The sequence below is a fragment of the Anabrus simplex genome, chromosome 1 (assembly GCF_040414725.1).
Source record: "Anabrus simplex isolate iqAnaSimp1 chromosome 1, ASM4041472v1, whole genome shotgun sequence".
In the NCBI taxonomy this organism is placed as follows: Eukaryota; Metazoa; Arthropoda; class Insecta; order Orthoptera; family Tettigoniidae; genus Anabrus; species Anabrus simplex.
In genome coordinates, this window is record NC_090265.1 from 419,303,983 (window position 1) to 419,326,902 (window position 22,920).

Sequence of the window (22,920 nt, forward strand, 5' to 3'; positions counted from 1 at the left end):
ATTAGATTGGTAAATGCAAAGAGATAAGGAGAGGAGAGTGATATCATATTCTGCTAGTAATCATTCAAGGGAGGTCTGATGAAGAAAGGAGGCACGGTAGAAGACGAATTTCTTGTTGGATAACTGCAGTTATAATTATAATTATAATAGTTATAATTGTAGTTGCATTGAAGTATTCATCGCTGCTTAAAGACCGGATTGCTGTGACGATTGCCAAACCTCTTGGAAAACACGGAACATGAAGAAATTCCTGTACATAAAACTACAGTGACAACACTGTTATCTACTCGGCTTCCCGTCAAGAAAGTTTTTCATCTCAGTCGACGCCCGTTTCCCCACTCCACACTCCTCACTCAGCAGTCCTCACTCCCCACTCCCCACTTGCCACATGGTTCCCGCTGAGTCCAGTCTCACATAGGTAAAACAATGAAACATTTATTGAAACCCATATTTACGGTCGGAGGACGTCCTAGACTCTTTCACCAAGCATTTAGTGTCTATCAAATCTATTAGTGACACAACTGACTAAGTTTCTGAATATTTTTTTTCAGTATTATGTATAAGATGTTGCCACTTCCCTCCTCAAACGTGGGCCGAATCTGCATCTTCTCCTGCTCTTACTATGAATGACTGCGAAGCATTTCAGAGCAAGTTCAATAAAGAGTTAAACCATGTCTATCTTTCATGTTCGGGATGTATTCAAAGAAATAAAAATGGTATGGAAGTAAAAACTCACAGCCAGAGGAAGATCGTTAACATCCATACAAGGAGTATGCTATTCGTCAGTTGAGTACTGGGGGAATTTTTATGACTCACCTAGTAAACTACACTCCCGGAAAATGGAAAAAGAACACCATGAATTCATAGACCCAGCAGAGGGAAATTTTATTAACACGCTCTTGAGGACGTATACAACACACGATCACACCGACAGAGCCATACACATCTGAGTACAGTCGAAAGAGCGTGCTCAATGTCTGCGCTAGTACCGTGTCCCTCCCTTTGCAGCATTGCAGCCTGCAATTCCCCTATGGAGACGATCGTAGAAATGACGAATGTAGTCTCTCGGAATGGCCTGCCATGTAATTTCCACCTGATGCCTCAGTTAGACCAGATTTCCTGTCAGTCGTGGAGGCCACGCAATATGACGTTTCATCTGGTCCCAAACATGCTCAATGGGGGACAGATCTGAGGATCGTGCTGGCCAGGGTAGTTGACGTATACCTTGGAGAACACGTTGAGTGACAAGGGATACAAGTGGACGTGCAGTATTCTGTTGGAAAAGCGCATCGCCTTGTTCGTGCACGAACGGTAGCATGACTGGTTGATTATGGTTTAGATGTACCGTGCACTGTACGATGTTCCCCCGATGATCATCAGAGGAGAACGGCCAGTGTAGGATATCCCCACACCATGATGTCGGGTGTTGACCCTTTGTACCTCTGTCGTATACCGTCCAGAATTTGGCTCTCACCTGAACGGCGCCACACACGCGTACGACCATCATTGGCACCAAGGTAGAAGCGACTCTTATCACTGAAGACGACACGTCTCCATTCGTCCTTCCATAAGCGTCTACCGCGGCATCAATTGATGCGGGCTGCACGATGTTGGGGCGTGAGCCGGTTGTGAATCGTCCTCGCTGATACTCCCGGAACAACAGTGTCCCTAATTCGTTGCGAAGTAGCGGTGCGGTTGAATACGGTACTTTGTAAGACGCGACGGTCTTGGCGTGCATCTGTGCGTCATGCTGTCCGGATCCAGGCTGACGAACATGTGCACCTTCTGCTGACCACTGGCGACAACATCGATGCACTGTGAAGACCTCTCGCCCCACGTATTACGCAATTCTGCGGTACGACAACCCGGCCTCCCGCAGGCCCACTATACTCCCTCGCTCAAACACTGCCAGTTGCACAAACGGTGCACGTACACGCTGTCGCGGTATGCTAACAATGTTCCAGACACAGACGAAGCTCCGTATGCCACGGCAAACTGGCTACCACTCGCTCTGGCGGTGACCAAAATGTTCGGCAGCTTGCAACATTCAACGGCTGATAACGCTGTTCCTGGTATGTCCATAGCACTGCATGTTTAATCATCACACGGACTTGCCTCTCGAACTGTCCCGCGCAAGTATGGCAGGCCTTATTCACTTGCATCAAGGTGTTCGTTTTACATTATCCCGGAGTGTATGTCTGTATCAGACAAAAAAAGTGAAGCACGCAGGAGTGGTTGAAAGTAAATGAAACTACATACGCTGAAAGACCATGTACCTTTATTGAATTAGTTACAATATGGGATGAAAGAAACAAGGCAGTTGGCAGTTACAGGTGGAATGTTGGCTCCAGGTCAGTAAGATGCCGTAAACCGCTTCCCCCTCCTTCACCCTGGCCGCAATGCTTGCCCTTATGCTGTTCAGAACAGTGTCAAACAGCCTTTGGATACTCTCCTGAGACAAGTTCGTCCACAGTTGTTGCAACTGTCACTCCAGATCCCGCAGGTTGGTACTGGGACGGAGTCCCCTTCCATTGTCATCCCACACGTGTTCGAAGATGGAGAGGTCCCGGGATCTTGCTGGCCACGGGAGGACCTCAGCATGCTCTACGCAGTCCATAGACACACTTGCTATGTGTGTGGACATGAATTATCTTGTTAGAACACTGTCTCAGGGTGCCGTACGATAAGGGGTAGAACGTGTGGTCGGAGAATGTCTGTGACGTATCGCTGTACCGTCAAAGACTGCCGGAGCACTATTAGAGGTGACCTGAACGCATATCCCATGGTTCCCCGCTCCATGATGCCAGGGATTACGTCTGTGTGTCTTTCCATAATAAAGGCAGGAGCTACCCTCGACCCCGCCGAACCCGCACACGATGGTCCTCGGAGGTTATGGACAAGCGGGACTCACGCAGGCTTTGGTTTTCAGGTGTCAATGGAAACCGACGCATGGGGCGTAGGACCCTAATCCGGCGGATGCGAGTCGTCGAGACACTGTGCGGGAACTCATGGGATATTGTAAAGTCTTCAATACATGTTCGCGGATGGCGAGTACCAAAGTTATGGGACCCATAACGCTTGGCGGACTATGCTACGGTCCTCCCTCGGGGTGGCGTTTTTCTTGGTCGAGTCGAAAGTGCACGACGTGATTGGGTACCTTCATGTACCCATTGAATCCAACATCGGGCCACTGTGACATCTGAATGGCACATATCTCTGGCAAATGCACGATACGACCAATCAGCCTCATGCAGTCCCACAATGCGGCCTCTGTCAAATGCTGTCAGTTAGTGGGTAGACTGTCTAACGCGTCTGAGAGGCATCGTGGGTGCTTCGTACTTTACGTAGCCCTCTCTGCACGTCTTGCTTAACTGTCTGTCTCACAGCAGTTGACTGGTAACAACTTATCAACAACAGGACGGTGCCATCATTAATGCACTCTGGTGGGCGTTCTACACATTACAGATCCTTGTAAATCTAATCATTTACTAACACAACAAAGGTATGCATGTATACAGAAATGGGATAATATTGAACCACTCCTTCTGGGTATTAGCTCTTTTTTGTCAGGCAGTGCATTAGGTCATCAGCGCAGAGGCTGGCAGGATTCTGATAAGCATCATCAAAGGCTATGTGGTTTAGGGAAACTGCAAAAACCAAAGGCAATGCCAAACTGAGGCGTACTAGGTGAAATCAGGAGTGAGGTAATTTGCCATAGCTTTCCTCACTGGATCAGAAAGGGCAATTGTAGCGCGACTGACACTACGAACAACATCTTTCGTAACAATCCGACGGGCTAGTTGTGCTCCGATTGTCGTTACTTAGCACCACCCATACCCCCAGCAACTTCCCTATTGTTACAGCCATGATTGAGACTGGGATTTCGGTGGAAACCACACTTTGCCCTGGCCTGTTTGTCTACATAAAGGAATCATGCCTACTTAGCCCAGTTGCAGTTTCATGACGAGCGGTGCAAGAGTACTCTATTTTAATGTCATCAATCAAAGTTAAGACGACTAATTCATACAACTGCTGAACCATAACATGAACCCAGTTTTACTAATACCTACTGTCCGCACTATTAGCACTAATAGCTGCCGTTCTCGGAGGCCCCCGGTACTGCAAATATTTAAGAATGGATGGAATTCTGGTACGTGGTTGAAATGGTGCATGCAGCTCACTTCCACTGGGAGAGTGCCTGAGAAGAGCTGCACCACCTCAGGACGAGGACACGAGTTTACATTCTACTTTACCATACCTACTGACTTCGGGCAGGAATTTATGTTAGTAATGGATGAGAGGCTTCTATGATGTTCTTCTTCTTCTACTTTCTCTGTTTACCCTGCAGGATCGGTTTTTCCCTTGGACTCAGCGAGGGATCCCTCCTCTACCGCCTCAAGGGCAGTGTCCTGGAGCTTCAGACTCTGGGTCGGGGATACAGCTGGGGGGGATGACCAGTACCTCTCCCAGTCAGCCTTACCAGCTATGCTGAACAGGGGTCTTGCGTGGGATGGGAAGATTGGAAGGGATAGACAAGGAAGAGGGAAGGAAGCGGCGGTGGCATTAAGTTAGGTACCATCCCGGCATTTGCCTGGAGGAGAAGTGGGAAACCACGGAAAACCACTTCCAGGATGGCTGAGGTGGGAATCGAACCCACCTCTACTCAGTTGATCTCCCGAGGCTGATTGTACCCCGTTCCAGCCCTCGTACCACTTTTCAATTTTGTGGCAGAGCCGGAAATCGATCCCGAGGCTCAGGGGGTGGCAGCTAATAACAATAACCACTACACCACAGATGCGACGTCTACGATGTTAATCTACCTCGGAGCAGGGTGGGGATTTATCCATGCCCACTACTAGGCTCCCCTTGCGGTCATATGCAGCTCTTCATAGACAATAAGGAGAGCTGCAGCGTCTCATAGAACCGAGTTTGTCTAAGTCTGACGAGAATTCTGGAGAATTACAAATCTATGTTTACCTGAAAACATGAGGCTGATTACCGTAGCTCAGATTGTAGAGCTGGCCTTCTGAGCACAAGTTGGCGTGTTCGATCCCGTCTCACTTCGGTGGCATTTGAAGGTGCTCCTACCGATGGATTTACTGACAAGTAAAAGAAATCCTGTGGGATAAAATTCTGGCACCTCTGCTTCTCCGTAAACCGCAGAAAGTTAATGGGAGGTAAGACCAGTTATTACTGAAAAGAACAAATATATCATTGCTGTCCAAGAACAATAAATTAACGATATCAGTATTATGCTATTTTTATGGATAACTTCATTTGAGTACCAGTAAGAAATGCAGTATTTAAGGGAGCGATTAGGGGCTAGAAGTTGAACACAATACTTAATTTTGATAAGTTCGTAAATAAAGACACAAAGAACATCTCGAGTCTGCCTTTGATTTATTTGGGCCATTACAAAACCATCGTAAAGGTAACATTTTCTATGACATTCGTTCAAGTACTATTTTAGTGTACAGCTTATTAGTGGTCCGCTCGAAGTAATTTCTAACGAATGCTTTTTAATATATGAAAGCACGTGAAAGCACGTGATGGTAGCTCTGTCCTTGAGAGTCTCTCTAACAGTAGTCATTATTTCCACGTCGTTTATTTATGTGGTCATTCAAAGCGTGCACAGTTATATTCACACATCCAGTGCTGCTCTGCTTGCTGTAAGTCTTCCTGCTAGCTAGTTACTGGCCTTTATTGCTTGGGTGATCACTTCGTACACTGGTTTGATGCAGTGTCCTATGCTACGCTAACTTGTTCTAACCTATTCATTTCTACATAACTACTACATCTTATATCTACTGTACTCTAACCTGTTTGTCATATCATAGCCTGTCTTCGCCTACTGTTCTTACCACCTACACTTCCTCGAGAACTAACTGGACAAATTTTAGGTATCTCAAGGCGTGTCCTTTCAATTTCTCTTTCCTTCTGATCAAATTTCAGAAACCATTCTCCTCTCATCAGTTCGATTCAGTATCTCTTCATCTGCGATCCCATTTACCATCCCACCTTTAGCATTTTTCTACAACACCACATTTCAAAAGCTTATATTATTCTTCTTACTGCACTAGTCATTGTCCGGATTTCATTTCCATACAATGACACGCTCCAGATATATGTAGGCTATGTATGTATGAATGTATGCATGTATGCATGTATGTATGTATGTATGTGTGTATGTATGTATGTATGTATGTATGTATGTATGTATGTATGTATGTATGTATGTATGTATGTATGTATGTATGTATGTATGTATGTATGTATGAAGTGGGAAGAATCCTTTCTTGTGTTAGTATACACTTTATGTCCTCCGTACTTCTGCTGTAATGATATTCTACAACTCAAGTAACAATATTCATCTATCTCCTTTAAGATTTATTTTATAAACTAATATTTCTTGCATCACCCGACATTTTTGAATGTACAGTATTCCGCTGCTTTTGTTTTAGGTTTATTTTTTATTTAATTGTTATTTATTTATTTATTTATTTATTTATTTATTTATTATTTATTTATTTATTTATTTATTTATTTATTTATTTATTTATTTATTTATTTATTTTCATACTGTACCCTTTCTCTAAGAAAATGTCCTTACCATTCAGCGATTTCTCCAGATTTTCTATAGACTGAGATAAAATAACATTACCGTCGGCAAACATCAAAGATACCGGGCGAGTTGGCCGTGCGTGTAGAGGCGCGCGGCTGTGAGCTTGCATCCGGGAGATAGTAGGTTCGAATCCCACTATCGGCAGCCCTGTAGATGGTTTTCCGTGGTTTCCCATTTTCACACCAGGCAAATGCTGGGGCTGTACCTTAATTAAGGCCACGGCCGCTTTCTTCAAACTCCTAGGCCTTTCCCATCCCATCGTTGCCATAAGACCTATCTGTGTCGGTGCGACGTAAAGCCCCTAACAAAAAAAAAAAGAGAAAAAAACAAAGATTTGATTTCCTCTCCTCGGACTTTCAATGCTCTTCCAATTATTTTTGGATTTGCTTTAGTGCTTGTTCCATGCAAAGGGAACAAGGAGCATCCCTGTCCCACTTCTTTCTGGATAACTGCTTCCTTTTCATAGTCCTAGACTCTGATGACTTGAGACTGATTTTTGTATAGACTGTAGATAATACCTTCTTTCTTGATATTTGATATCGGTTTTTAATGGATGTAAACGGGATGAAAAGTCCAGTTGTACGCTTCACCAAGAGGAAAAGTGCTGTCAGTTTTAATTATTGTGTTGATGAAGGTACCTCATGGGGAACACTGTGAGTGCATAGCTGTTAATATATGGAATGATCTTCATTAGGGTAATCATATTAACGAGGTAGTTAAGAAAGGTCACAGAGCTCTTCATAAGATAATGAGACTATTTAAGTGTTGTAGTAAGGATGTAAAGGAGAGGTAGGACCGCAGTCAGAGTATGGCTCCAGTGTATGGGACCCTCACCAGGACTACTTGATACGGGAACTAGAAATTTCTCAAAGGAAAACAGCACGATTTGTTGTGGATGATTTCCGACAAAGGAGTAGTGTTACGAACATGCTTCAAACTTTGGGCTGGGAAGACTTGGGAGTAAGGAGACGAAATGCTTGACTATGCGCTATGTTTCGAGCTGTCAGTGGTGAGTTGGCGAGGAATGACACAAGTAGAATAAGCTTGAGTGGAACTTTTAACACTAGGAAAGATCATAATCTATGTAAATAAAGTTGTAGGGAGTCCGCTGTCTGTAATTTCGTTCGTTTTGAATTTTTTTTAGATATTTATCGGATTTAGGTCAACTCAAGACCGTGTCAGTAGTTTTTAGCTTTCGTGCCTCTTTGTCTGTTTGTCCGTTTGTTCCACCATAACGGCGAAACGATTGGATAGATCTCGACCAATATATGATATACTCATCCAGGGGAAGGGTTAGGTATGCATAAGATTTAAAAATCACTGAATAGAATGGGGGTTTATAGAGAAACCACAAAGTTTTCTTCCATTTTCTCTTATAATATTGATTTTCTGTAAAATCCGTGGACTACATTTGAAATGACCCTTCATTTTAAACAACTTTTGTTTGAGAATAATTTCGCTTACTCTTCAAATGACGGAGAAAATGACTACTTTCTGCGGGTTTCATGCTCTGCATTGAGTGACCGACAGACCGACAACGAACCCACCGGTTAGCACGGTAACGTCTCTGGCTGCTTGCCAGCGGGGAAGTAACATAATGTCATTTTCGTCAACATTCCTGTAAACTCGTGGTTTTTCCTTGCGTAGAAGGCGGGAGAGACGTCATGCTGACATTCTACGAGAAATTTGCGGAATACCCTTGGAGGTCACAATCGTCTTCGAATAGCTCTAATGGGGCTGTTAATACTTGAACAGTACCGCGGAGAGTAGCCCATGATTTCACACCGTAAGGTGTATTCTGGCATTTGCTATACATTTTATTGCATTTCTCTTCTACTTCTGTTTTCCTCTTTAGTTTCTTGCCTCTGTCTTGCCTCTTTAGGCTTAAGTAATAACATCATAAGTCATCTTTTTATCTGTTTACCTAAAAAAACATGCGCTTAGATTTCCCCCCTGTTACTGCCTTCTTAAATCCGTAACACGTATCATCAGAATTTAGTGAGAGACATTTCGTTTTACAATACAGCCACTTAGTACTTACATACTGTATTTGTTTTATCCGGCTATCCTCAGTTACAATCCTATTTTCTATTAATATCAACTTTCTTAACTGTAATAATTTCTTCCTTAATTACTCTGTATGTATGCGAATGCTAATCCAGAAACCTGGACACTCTTTCCTTTGAAGAAAAATTCCAAGCTGTACAATCGTATAACTTTTTGGCCCGAAACGTATCGAAATATGGACGCAATTTTAATGACTTTCGTTTCGAGGTAATTAGTGGCTAAACGGTAAGTGTTATCACAAAACAGAATGCACAATCGATAAGATATAGTGTTAAAAGTACAAAATTAACTTAGAATTCAGAAATGCAGCTCTATCTAACGTATAAGGGATCGAGATACGACAATATGTCAGAGGACCAGAGATGTAGTTCTCCCCAAATTGAATCTCTGCAGCAGCGAGAACTACATCTCTGGTCTTCTGACATATTGTCGTATCTCGATCCCTTATACGTTAGATAGAGCTGCATTTCTGAATTCTAAGTTAATTTTGTACTTTTGTACTTTTTACACTATATCTTATCGTTTGACACACTTACAGGAAATAGAGAATCAACAAATTCGGTATGCACATTGACACGACCGGTGGTCATATGTTAGCCAAATTTGATGATTCCCGCTGCCACATAAGTATCCGAAAAATAAAGTACTGTGCGAAAGCTGAACCCAAGTTTCACACTTTTTAATGTTTTTAACTCAATCTGACACATAAATATAGGAAATACGAGCGTCATAGGACCAACCATGTAGAACACTCAAGGGGATATGGTGGCGGAATCCGTTTGTTGATATGACGTACTGTTTAAAAGCAGTAAATTTCGAAATGAAGGTCTGCATTTAATTATTTTACAATTGGGTTTAAGTCGCACCGACACAGATATCTCTTACGGCGACTATGGGACAGGAAAGGGCTAGGAGTGGGAAGGAAGTGGCCGTGGCATTAATTAAGGTACAGCCCCAGCATTTGCCTGGTGTGAAAGTGGGAGACCGCGGAAAATCATCTTCAGGGATGCATATGCATATAATTAAAAATCACTTAATAGAATGGGGATTTATAGGGAAACCACAATATGTTTCTTCCGCTTTCTCCGCTTTCTCTTATACTATTCATTTTCTTTAAAATCCGTGCGCTATATGTGAAACGTCGCTTCATATTAAAAAACGTTTGTTAGGTATATATTTCGTTTGACGGAAAGTTCTAGGCTGTTCAAATATACAGTATTACTTTTAGGCCCAGGAAAATGTCGACACATGGGGACAATTTCAATTATTACCATCCTTCGTTTCGAGGTAACTACTTTCTAAACGGTAAGTCATTTCAAAAAGCTGATTACACAATAGCTGCTCAATTTGGAGAGATCTTCAACTTTCGTCCTATGCCTTATTGTCGTATCTCGATTATATTTTTAGATAGCGCAGCATTTCTCGATTATAATCAAATCTCTCCAACTCGATTGTGAATGGTATTATTATTATTATTATTATTATTATTATTTTTTTTTTTTGCTAGGGGCTTTACGTCGCACCGACACAGATAGGTCTTATGGCGACGATGGGATAGGAAAGGCCTAGGAGTTGGAAGGAAGCGGCCGTGGCCTTAATTAAGGTACAGCCCCAGCCTTTGCCTGGTGTGAAAATGGGAAACCACGGAAAACCATCTTCAGGGCTGCCGATAGTGGGATTCGAACCTACTATCTCCCGGATGCAAGCTCACAGCCGCGCGCCTCTACGCGCACGGCCAACTCGCCCGGTACGTGTAATTTAATGTTATCTTACTCACTGCGTGTGCAGTAACTTACTTAGAAATCCGTATACAAGGTAGAATACCGTAGCGAAGCACAGGTACATTTTCTAGTATGAAGATAAAGTGTCCGCCTTTGTGGTGTAGTGGTTAGCGTGATTAGCTGCCACCCCCGGAGGCCCGGGTTCGATTCCTGGTTCTGCCACGAAATTTGAAAAGTGGTACGAGGGCTGGAACGGGGTCCACTCAGCCTCGGGAGGTCAACTGAGTAGAGGTGGGTTCGATTCCCACCTCAGCCATCCTCGAAGTGGTTTTCTGTTGTTTCCCACTTCTCCTCCAGGAGAATGCCGGGATGGTATCTAACTTAAGGCCGCTTCCTTCCCTCTTCCTTGCCTATCCCTTCCAATCTTCCCATCCCTCCACAAGGCCCCTGTTCAGCATAGCAGGTGAGGCCGCCTGGGCGAGGTACTGGTCATTCTCCCCAGTTGTATCCCCTGACCAAGAGTCTGAAGCTCCAGGACACTGCCCTTGAGGCGGTAGAGGTGGGATCCCTCGCTGAGTCCGAGGGAAAAACCGAACCTGGAGGGTAAACAGATGATGATGATGATGAAGATAAAGTTAGAATTCAAGAGGACAAATTGGGGCAAAAATTAATTTATAGGACGATTAGTAAGGGACTGGAATCAATTATTATCAAGGGAAATGTTCGATGAATATACAAGTTCCTTGAAAATATTTAAAAATTCAAAAATATGAAAATATTTAAGAAAAAATAAATATAGATATGAGGAAAACAATTAATAGAGAGTCTGCCACCTGGGCGACCTCCCTAAATGCAGATCATCGATGACTGATTGATTGACATTGATTGATTGATTGATTGATTGATTGATTGATTGATTGATTGATTGATTGATTGATTGATTGATTGATTGATTGATTGATTGATCTTCAGTATCCCAAATAACTTGGTCCATTCAACTTTATCGAACGCCTTCTCTAGGTCTACAAATGCCATACAGGTGGATTATTGGATTATCTAAGATGAGACGTAAAGTCAGTACAGTTAATGGTAGGCAGTTTCCAACTCTCGGATTATCTTTCAACTGATTTCTGAACTGAAAAACACCAAGAAGAAATCATCAATATATAAAATGCCGTAGTGTTTTAAAACTTGAATTCCTATACTGTATTGGGGTTACTTGGCAGTAGTTTCGAGAATCACTTATTATAAAGTTTGGTTAATGAGACAATGTTGGACCCATCTAAATGTCGAACAAAGGCATTTCTTCGCACTGAATTAAATCCAGGACCGCCTCTGTGGTCTAGTGGTTAGTGCGATTAGCTACCACCCTCGGAGACCTGGGTTCGATTCCAGGCTCAGTCACGACATTTGAAAAGTGGTACAAGGACTGGAACGGGGCTCACTCAGCCTCAGGAGGTCAACTGAGTAGAGGTGGGTTCGATTTCCACCTCAGCCATCCTAGAAGCGGTTTTCCGTGGTTTCCCACTTCTCCTCCAGGTAAATGCCTGGATGAGGTACCAACTTAAGGCCACTGCCGCTTCCTTCCCTCTTCCTTCTCTATCCCTTCCAATCTTCCCATTCTCCCGTAAGGCCCCTGTTCAGCATAGCAGGTGAGGCCACCTGGGCGAGGTACTGGTCATCCTCCCCAGTTGTATCCCCGACCCAGAGTCTGACGCTCCAGGACACTGCCCTTGAGGAGGTAGAGGTGAGATCCCTCGCTGAGTCCGAGGGAAAAACGGGCCTTAGAGGGTAAACAAATAAAGAAGAGGAAGAATTAAATCCAGGTGCCTTCCCTTTCTGGAGAGAAAGTTTTCTCTGCATGATCAAAACGGAACGAAATCTGGACACAAAAGCATTTCCTAGAAGCGGCTTCAGGCTTACTATAGCATGACGTCATTGGTTTACTTTCGTGATGTACCTTTAATTCGTGCGCAAAATGAAATACGCCCCACAAAGAGTTGTGTTCGTTCGAAGTACTATATTATACACACAGTCGTGCATTCCAACAAAATTACTGACACTTAAAGTATACTATTCTGCTTATCAAATTTGCAGCCAAGAATAAAATTATTATGATCCAAGGGACAAGCTCAGTGTTAACAGAATTATGCATTTCAGGAACTTTTTACATTTTTAACTGAGAGTGAGTCTTTTAAAATATATTTTTTTCTTTATTAGGGTTGTTTATAGTCGCTTTAACTCCAAGGTCTTATCGCGACTCTTACATATGATTACAGAATAAAAGTAATATTGTAATTATAAAAATGTTAAGAAAAAATAAATAAGTATAATGTAATTAGATTTTGGAGTGCAAGCCAGTGTCTTTGAGGAAGTTGATGACTTGATGACTCAGTGCTGGAGAAGACAGTGTCAGTTCCATTTCCTTAGGTATGTTGTGGTGTTGGCGCCAGTGGTCATACAGTTGACATTCTGAGATGATATGCTTGACAGTGAGAGAGCAGTTACATTTGCTGCAGGTGGGAGGTTGTTTCTTTTCTAGAAGATAAGTTGTGGGTGATCTTCGTATGTCCTATCCTTAGTCGGGAGATTAAGACTTGTTCATGTCTGGTGAGGTTATGGAGAGGATATGTTCTCGTAGATATCATTTTAATTTTTTGGAGGTTGCTAGTGGAAGTTTTAAGCCAGTTCATTTTCCATTGTTCGTGTAGTTTGATTTTGATATAAGCGATGATATCAGAATGTGGCGTGGCAATTTGACGGTCGTTGATTGGAAGACTAGTAGCCTCTTTTGCTGCTTGATCAGCTGATTCGTTGCCTGGTATTCCTCTGTGAGATGGTATCCACATAAAAATAACATTTTTCCTGCAATCTTGATCTTGTGGTACAGCATTTGAATTTCTTTAACGAGGAGGTGTGTTGTTGATGGATTTTGTATTGAAGTTAATACACTTTTGGAATCAGAGTATTATGAATGAGTTATTGTAGCTTGCTTTTGAAATATGAATCATGGCCTTTATAAGAGCATACAGTTCACTTGTAAAAACTGTGAAAAGATCTGGTAATCTGTATAGCTTACTATAGTCTTTATATTTCACTTCACACCCATTTCTCTCATTGAATTTTGATCTATCAGTATAAATTGCACTATATGATGAGTATCTATTACAAATTTCATTAAATAACTGTTGGGATTTTGCTGTGTCAGTTTGAGCTTTAAGATTGTTGTTCAATTCCCAGTTGACTGGAGGCAAATGAGCTTTCCATGGAGGGGTATCTAGTGAGTTGTGTGGAAATAAAATGGGTGGAAGGTTGAGGTTTAGTTCTTTGAGAAGATTGGATATTCTTATGTTAAAGGGTTGGGGTTGAGATCTAGTTAGTTTTCCTTTATGTTTCTTTGAAAGTAGATGTTTTCCCAAGTGTTGGTTACTTGTACCAGCTATCTTGAGTGCGTATGTCAAACTCAGCTGTTTACGTCTGATTTCAAGTGGTGGTTCGTTGGCTTCAATCTCTATACTAGCTATGGGGCTGGTGTGGTGGGCTCCTAGGGCAATTCGAAGAGCTGAAGATTGGATGGTATCAAGGATCTTAAGAGTAGATGGTCTGGCAGAACAATATACTATACTGCCATAATCCAGTTTGGCTCTGATTGTGGCTCTGTATGTGTTCATTAGGACATGGTAGTCTGCTCTCCAGTTTTTTGCCGAGAGAATTTTCATGATATTAATTCTTCTTTGACACTCGTCTTTAAGATTTTTAAGGTATGGGGTCCAGGTGAGCTTGTTATCAAATAGAAGTCCTAAAATTTTAATAGTTTTAACTGATTCAGTTTTATGGTCTTCCATATATAATTCAGGGTTAGCGATAGTATGTTTATTTTTGGAGAAGAGAATACATTTGGTTTTAGTTTTAGAAAATTTGAATCCTGTGGTTTTAGTCCAGTTTTGAATATTTATAATTGATTCTTGTAATAGGAGTTGAGTCGTCGTAATGTTTTTCCCTGGGCAGAAGATTATCAAATCGTCAGCAAAAAGGCAACACTTAACTGGTGAGTGGATGTTAGAGACTATACCATTAATTGCCACAAGAAACAGTGTTACACTGATAACTGATCCTTGTGGGACTCCATTGTTGATTACTACTTCCTTTGACAGTATTCCATTTACTCTAACTTGAATTAGGCGCATTTGGAGAAAATGAAATATAGGATATTTCCAGATATATTATGTGTCATTAGTACTTTGATTACATAGTCTTTTCATACCATATCATATGCCTTATTAATATCTAAACTGACTGCTATTAGGTGTTGGTTACTGAGGAACGCTTCCTGTATTTCAGATTCCAGACTTATCAAAGTGTCTATTGTGGAGTGTGCTTTACGGAACCCGTTTTGCACGTTACTGAAGAAATTTATGTGCTCGAGATACCAGCGTAATATTTTGTTGACTATTTTCTCCATGAGTTTACATATCGCATTAGTTAAAGCAATAGGGCGATAATTTTCTGCAATTGAGTTGTCTTTACCTGGTTTGGGTATTGGAACTACAATGGCATTTCGCCATTGATCAGGAAATGTCTTAGAGCTCCATATGTGGTTGAAAATGGCCAGAAGATAATTTATTGCACTTAGTGGAAGCTGTTTTAGAAATTCATAAGGGACCGTATCTGGGCCAGGACTAGATTTGCCACATTTGTCAAGTTCAGTAATTATTTCCTGTAGTTGAAAAGCATCGTTTAGGTTATAGTTGGGGTCAGAGATGGCTTTCCTTAGATCAACGGATTCACTAGATTTCTTTGTATGGAGAAATTCGGGATCATAATTTTTGTCACTAGAGATCTCGGCAAATGTGTCAGCTAATTTATCAGCGATGTTTTGAGGTTTGTTTATGTAGGTTCCATCAACCGAGTTTCTGAGGGAAGTAATGTAGAAGTGATTATATTTGCCATTTATTCTTTGAAGTTTATTCCGCATTTCCTTTTGTGGGGTTTGGAAACTTAGCGAGGAGACAAATGATAGCCATGAATTCTTTTTGCTGAGTTTCATTTATTTTCGAGCGATTGCTCTATATTTCTGAAATTGGGCTTTATTTTCAGGCGTGGGTTTTCTTTTGTAGATGTAGAAAGCGTGATTCTTATTCTTAATAGCCTCCTTACAAGTGTCATTCCACCAAGGTACTGTTTTCTTAAAGGAATTTGAGATTACTTTTGGAACACTCATGTCCGCATATTTAACAAGAACTTCTGTGAAATCTTGAACAATGGTATTTATGTGCTTAGAAGGGAAATCATTTGGAGGGGCTAAGTCTTTTAAGTGATTATTGACTGTCTGCCTAAATTTCGTCCAATCTGCCTTATTTAAGTTCCATTTAGAGTTGTTAATAAATGAAGAGTTGACAGAAGAATTTTCATTATTGATTAGTATCGGGAAGTGGTCACTATTTCCTTGGAGTGTTGAATAAACAGACCAGTTGAAAAGGGTTGCTACATCCGGTGTGCAGATGGTTAGGTCTATACTACTACAGGTGCCGTGGGCTATGTCAAAGCGCGTTGGAGCAGTAGAGTTCATTAGAATTAAATCAAATTCATCAAGTACCTTTTCTATCTCTTTTCCTCTTGCATCAGAACTATAGCTACCCCATAACGTGTTGTGGCTGTTGAAGTCACCTAATAGGATGAATGGTTTATGTAGTTGGTGAATAAGGTTTCGTAGATCGTCACCTTGAAACAAATAACTGTTTGGAATATAAACATTGCAGATACATAAAGAAGGTGGTAGATGGACTGAAATTGCTACAGCTTCCAAATTAGTGTTAACAGTAATTTCTTTGGCATAGATATTGTTTTTGATATAAGTAGCTACTCCTCCATTCGCATGATTCACATTAGTTCTATTTTTGTGGTAGACACTGTATAGTCTTAGATAGGCAGCAAAGTCGTTCTGAAAGTTTGTTTCTTGGAGACAGATAATAGATGGTTGGTGTTCGTTTATTAGGAGTTGTAGATATTCTAACGGTGATCGATAACTGTTAAGATTCCATTGGAGTAATGTCGTCATAATAATGATCAAAAACAGAACGAGGTTTATCTCCATTGTTATACTGGGAAGGAATTGTCGTCACTGGAATAGTCTGGCGTTACATTGATATGCGTTGGGTCTTCACTTTGACTGGCGGATTTCAGTAGTTTTTTTACTATTCGAGTGCTTTTGTTTTTATGCTTTTATCCGTATAGTAAGGATAGAGTTTTGAAGGGCTTTAGCAAGACCTTCTTTGTCTTGTGTGTAGTTTGAAGCAATTGCTGATATGTCATTGGCACAAACTGTATTTTCAAATAAGGACCGGAGCTGTAGGTAGCTGATGGGTCGGCTTCCAGAACTTGTTTTACTGGCAGGAGCATATCACTTATTGATTTTTGCGTGTCTGTCTTGGGTTTCTTGGAAGTGTGATTTGTCTTACGGTTTTCGATTTGTTCAGGAGAGGCCAGTATGGATTTGTTGTTATCAGGAGGATTTGGATTAGTTGTTTCACTGCTAGCTAGTGAAATTGGCCTTTTACATCCAGGAAAATTCACTGTTGTAGGGGTGGCGTGTGTTTCCATAGGTCTCCCTTAATTTGAATTCTGGAGGATCATTACAGACTTGGCTAAGTGCTAAGTCAGGGTTGGTCATTGAAGTGGCTTCTTGAGTAGGCCTATCTTTTGGGAGTGAGCTAGAAGAGCTAGAAGTACCGATGTCTGTTTTGGGGTTTTCGACCTGTGACTTTTGTGAAATCTCTTGGAGCTGAGGAAAATTATTCGAAGAGGATTCATCTTTTGGAAGTGATACGTTGTTAGGACAATTTTTGGCCAGATGTCCTTTGGTATGGCAAAGAAAACAAGTGGGTGAGTCGGATGATAGGTAAATCCAGTAGTTTGTACCATCGTATTCGAGATGAAGGGATTCGGGGAGTTTATCAAAGTCTTCATTTTGAATGTACATTTGTCTTCGAAAGCTTAAAATGTGGGAGAATCCTGGAATTGACAAACCTGCTCTGATTGGGGAAATCCTGGACATGATTTTCACACCGAGTTTTAACAATTCCTCTTCAATAACATAGTTTGGGATCACAGGACAGACGTTGGATAATATAATACGCTTGTAATTTGTTAGAAGGGGTCGTATTTCCATTGATACATTGTTTATTAAGATCCTAGAGTTTGTCAATATCAGATCATCGACATTTTTCTTACTAGAGAGAAAGATGCATATCCTTCCGTTCGATATACGTGAAACAAACCTAATGTTGCTAGGGGTTGTAAGTTTACCTATAGCTAGCACATAATCCTTGATACTGATCCCGTCATGAGATTCGACTACAATAGCTTGTTCTGTTGAGGAAAAATATCATTGATTTTTTCATTCATTGAATTCGATAGATGCCGACCTCTATCAACAGAGGTGGCAATTTTGAGTGGGTCAACAAAGGGTTTTAGGTTATCTGTATAGTTCTTCACTTCTCACAAAGATCACGGAAATAATGTCAGGTATCTTACTTACAAGAATGTAGTAGGTGATCTAAATATTTACTTCTGATCACTCTTACACTAATGTAACGATTACGAACCTCTATTATATAGCAAAACTTAAGCAAGGTAATTACTCGCGAACGGCATCAGTCACTGTAAAATATATTGTCATCTTACTATATATAAAAATGGATGTATGTATGTGTGTAAAGGACACATCTCCTCCTAAACCACTGGAGCAATTTCAACCAAACTTGGTACACTTATGACTTACTATCTGCCGTAGCTCTCTTAGGGGTGGGGGGTCGGGTGGGCAAGGTATAAAAATAATCGAAATAAGTGTCGAATCCACAGTTTTCGGGGTCGCTGAGATGAATAAAGACACTCCCGATTTTTTAAATGTCAATGTTCAGCTCCCTTTTGGGTGGGGAGCGATGGGGGAGTGATATATAAAATTAAACGAAAATAGTGTCGAATACATATTTTACGGGGTCGCCGACGTGAATTGTACACTCCGGATTTTTAGTATCAGAAGACAAACCACATGGTGGTAAGACAGCGGGGGGCGAGGGGGGGTCAGATATACAAATTAACGAAAATAGTGTCGAATCCATACTTTTCGGGGTCACTGAGATGAATAGTGACACTCCGGATTTTTTAAAGTCCAAGTTAAGCACCCTTTAGGGTGGGGGGCGAGGGGGGAGTGATATATAAAATTAAACGAAAGTAGTGTCGAATACATAGTTTTCGGGGTCGCCGAGGTGAATTGTACACTGCGAATTTTTAGTATCAGGAGACAAACCACATGGGGGTAAGACAGCCCAGGAACCCTTAGGGCGGGGGGGGGGGGGGTGAGATATTAAAATCATCGAAAGTAGTGTCGATTCTATACTTTTTGGGCTCGCTGAAATGAATAGTGACACTCCGGAATTTTTTAATGTCCAAGTTCAGCCCTCTTTGGGGTGGGAGTCAATGGGGGAGTAATAATTAAAAATAATAGAAAATAGTGTCGAATCCATAGTTTTCGGGGTCGCTGAGATGAAAAGTGACACTCCGGATTGTTAGTGTCAGGAGACAAACCACGTGGGGGTAATACACCCCAGGAAACATTAGGGGCAGAGGGGCGAGGGGGCTGAGATATAAAAATAATCGAAAGTATTGTTGAATCCATACTTTTCACGGTCGCTGAGATGAATAGCGACACTGCGGAATTTTTTAAAGTCCAAGTTCAGCCCCCTTCGTGGTGGGGGGCGATGGGAGAATGATATATAAACATAATCGAAAATAGTGACGAATCCATAGTTGTCAGGGTCGCTGAGATGAATAGTGAGATTCCGGATATTTTATAAGTCCAAGTTCACCCTACTTTGGGGTGGGGGGGCGAGGGGGGAGTGATATATACAATTAATCGTAAATAGTGTCGAATAAATAGTTTTCGGTGTCGCCGAGGTGAATTGTACGCTTCGGATTTTTAGTATCAGGAGACAAACCACATGGGGGTAGGACACCCCAGAACTCTTAGGGGCGGAGTGGGGCGAGAGGGTGAGATAAAAATATCATCGAAAGTAGTGTCGAATCCATACTTTTAGGGCTCGCTGAAATGAATTGCAACTCTCCAAAATTTATTAATGCCCAGGTTCAGCCCTCTTCGTGATAGGGGGGGGGGCGATGGAGGAGTGAATATAAAATTAATCGAAAATAGTGTCGAATACATAGTTTTCGGGGTCGCCGAGGTGATTTGTACACTTCGAATTTTTAGTATCAGGAAACAAACCACGTGGGGGTAGGACACCCCAGGAACCCTTAGGGGCGGGGGGGGGGGGCGGAGCGAGGGCTGAGATATAAAAATCATCGAAAGTAGTGTCGAGTCCATTCTTTACGGGGTCGCTGAAATGAATAGTGACACTCCGGGTTTTTTAAAAGTTCAGGCCCCTTCGTGGTGGGGGGGGGGGAATGGGAGAGTGATATATAAAAGTAATCGAAAATAGTGTTGAATCCATAGTTGTCGGGGTCGTTGAGATGAATAATGAGACTCCGGATATTTATAAGTCGAAGTTCATCCCCCTTTGTGGTGGGGGGCGAGGGGGGATTGAGATATAAAAATAATCGGAAATAATGTCGAATCCATAGTTTTCGGGGTTGCTGAGATGAATAGTAACATTCACTATTTTTTAAAACTGAAAGTTTAGCCCCCTTTAGCGAGGGGGAGGGGGGAGTGAGATATAATAATAATCGAATATACTGCCGAATTCATAGTTTTCCGGGTCGCTGAAATGAATAGTAACATTCCGGATTTTTAAAGTCCAACTTCAGCCCCCTTTGGCATAGGTGGTGAGAAAGGGTGAAAAAATAAATTGTCATAATGACCGAGATAATGGACGTGTGTATGTTCCACTATGACTTTCAAGTATGACGTACTACCTGGAAAGCATACTGTGGGAGTGAGACGCCCCTAGAACCACTAGGGAAACGGGTGAAATATAATCCATATTAATAAATTGTAGTCAGTTTGGCGCGATCTATATCTTGCGCCGTTCCCGCGTCCAGGCATGGACACAAGAGATCCTGACTAGCTCTAACTTCAATAACTCTGGTGACCAAGTTCTACGGGTGTGAGTTCCGTAACAGAAAAACGTCCAGGTCGATCAATGGTAGTCTCTAACTAACGCAGAAAGACGTCTCTTACTCGTATCTAGTTAGGTACCATATTCTCATTAACTCTTATGGAAATTGTCGTCGCCTGATACTACTACAGTCTTACAACTAATTCTTATTCTAAGAACACAGAGAAAGAGTGTTTAGGTTTCACTATTCCATATTTATTTAAATATTAAATCAAATATTCAAGAAGATTATCTCAAATTTTTACTAATGAAGTATTTCTTGAAATGAGTGACTCATTGTCAACCTAATAATTCATATCCGTCAACAACCTTTAGAGAAATCACATCTTCCGACTTCAACCTAAATGAATGTCTTCTCGGATTAAATTGCTTCCTTTCAATAAACTCATTAATCTCCGAAATCATCAATTGTTAGCATAAATTACATGTAACATCTGGGAAATTTCTGAAAAAGCTATGTTTCCTTCGTATATAATTCACCTACAGAGCTGGGTGATGACCAAATAAATTAATATGAATACAGATAATGGTATTTACATGTGCCATCCTGGCAAGAAAATAAACATTAAAACTAAGTACACTAAGAATATAGGATGCATCCTCAAAGAAGAAAATAAAAAAAATCCTATTAACTATTATTTACAGTCTTTCTAGTGGTACTCTCTTGAGAAAATAAAGAAACGCTAGTGGAATTTCTGAGTTAATGCTCAGTCAAGAAATGGAGTTCAAGTTGTTTGAATCAATTATTCTTGGGATCCGCATTACATTCTGTTAGTTACCACCTATTCCTTACTCTAAAACTGTCACATTACTTAAATTTTCACTGACTGATTGTCTGGCTGCAGTCTTAAGACTATCAATAAGGCTATTATAAAGCTCTTCTTACATTGTTTTGACAAGTACACTCGTACATGTTTTACATTTTAAGCATTCATTTCTGCCTACATAGTTGCTTCTTAGACGCTCATATTTCCTTGTGTCACACATCATGAGCTAAGCTACGTCCATTGTAAGCCGTAATCACCCTACAAGTAACATTCTCGCAAGATTTAATTTATGAACTTAAGGTAATATGACCTTAGCTTAATGACATAGGACTACGTGCGTACGAAGTAGCAAGAAACGTCACCACACTTATCATACAGAGTTATCATAGCACGTACTACCAATGGAAAATCTACTTGACCATATGACACTATTTCCAACTAAAAGAAAGATGATTCTCCTTTGAAAATCTAGGTCACCAGTGATCAGCCTATAGGTTGAAATTATCCAGAAATGGAGTTATATACCGTGAGAGTATTCAAGATCATCCTAAGTAAATCAGTGAAGGCTCAAATCTAATCTAGAGTACCTATATGCTTCTCTAGGTAGCCTAATATGGATAAAAACATTGCACTACACGTCTCGAGATCATATCCTGAGCTAGGTAAAATGCGTAGGATCTAGAATTATTGCATGGAATTGGCGAGAATTCAGTGGCACTCTCAGAAACATCATTTGAAATCACGAGATCTTACTTCGTACAACTATGACTATCTCTCTCGAAGAAAACAATAAATATAACCATCATACATCATTAACAACTCCATATCATATTCATGACGCGTCAATTACTACTCATATTTCATATATAGCCACTCTTTCACTTCATCATATATAAATCACTACCTTAACTTGCACCTCAACGTGCCGTGACATTCATAAAGTGCCTACTTTACTTACTACTGTCATAGTGCCAAATCTAACATGAATTGGGACTAGTCTACTGCCGTATTCCTTCATAAAACACATCCAATATACGATCTCGAACTGATTGACGTTGCTTAAATTTAGGACACGCAGGTATTAATGCCAACTTCACTCTTTACACTCCACTGATAATAATAATAACTCTAGCTATCACTCCTCACATATCTCTGGAAAACATTACGATCGGAAAATCACTTGGTGACCACGCCTACAAATGGAATTGACGTTTCATACGGATGAGTACCTACTTCCAATCATCTCAGCTAGACGTTTATCTACGCACTGTCTTCGCACAAAACAAACATTAACATGCAATAAAAGAAATAATATACTCTTACTTACGAAAACGACTTGGATAATGGACTTAGCTTTGCTCAAGATGGTCTCGGTGTTTCCTCATCTCCGGTCATCTGAGACTAGGATCTCGTCATCTGGTTCCTCCACAAGTGGTCGGGTACATCGTAGCTTCTCAACATTGATCACTGGTCATCCGGGACAGCCAACATCGTCTCGCCTCGTCAGGATCCAAGCAGCATCGCCTTGCTTCCTTACAGACCCATGGTGAAGACTCGTGCGTATGAAACAGAACAATGATAGAATATTTGACTCATTGCTGACATCTTACAAT

At 41.3% G+C, this 22,920-nt stretch overlaps 1 protein-coding gene across 1 annotated transcript in view; it reads left to right on the forward strand.

The window, feature by feature from the left end:
• The first annotated feature begins 5,613 nt into the window (after positions 1-5,613).
• Positions 5,614-22,920, forward strand: part of LOC136866803 (uncharacterized) — a 97,404-nt gene continuing 80,097 nt past the window's right edge. The window contains exon 1 of the mRNA XM_068226669.1: positions 5,614-5,669. The gene's annotated coding sequence lies outside the window, so the exon portion shown is untranslated. The remainder of the gene's footprint in view (positions 5,670-22,920) is intronic.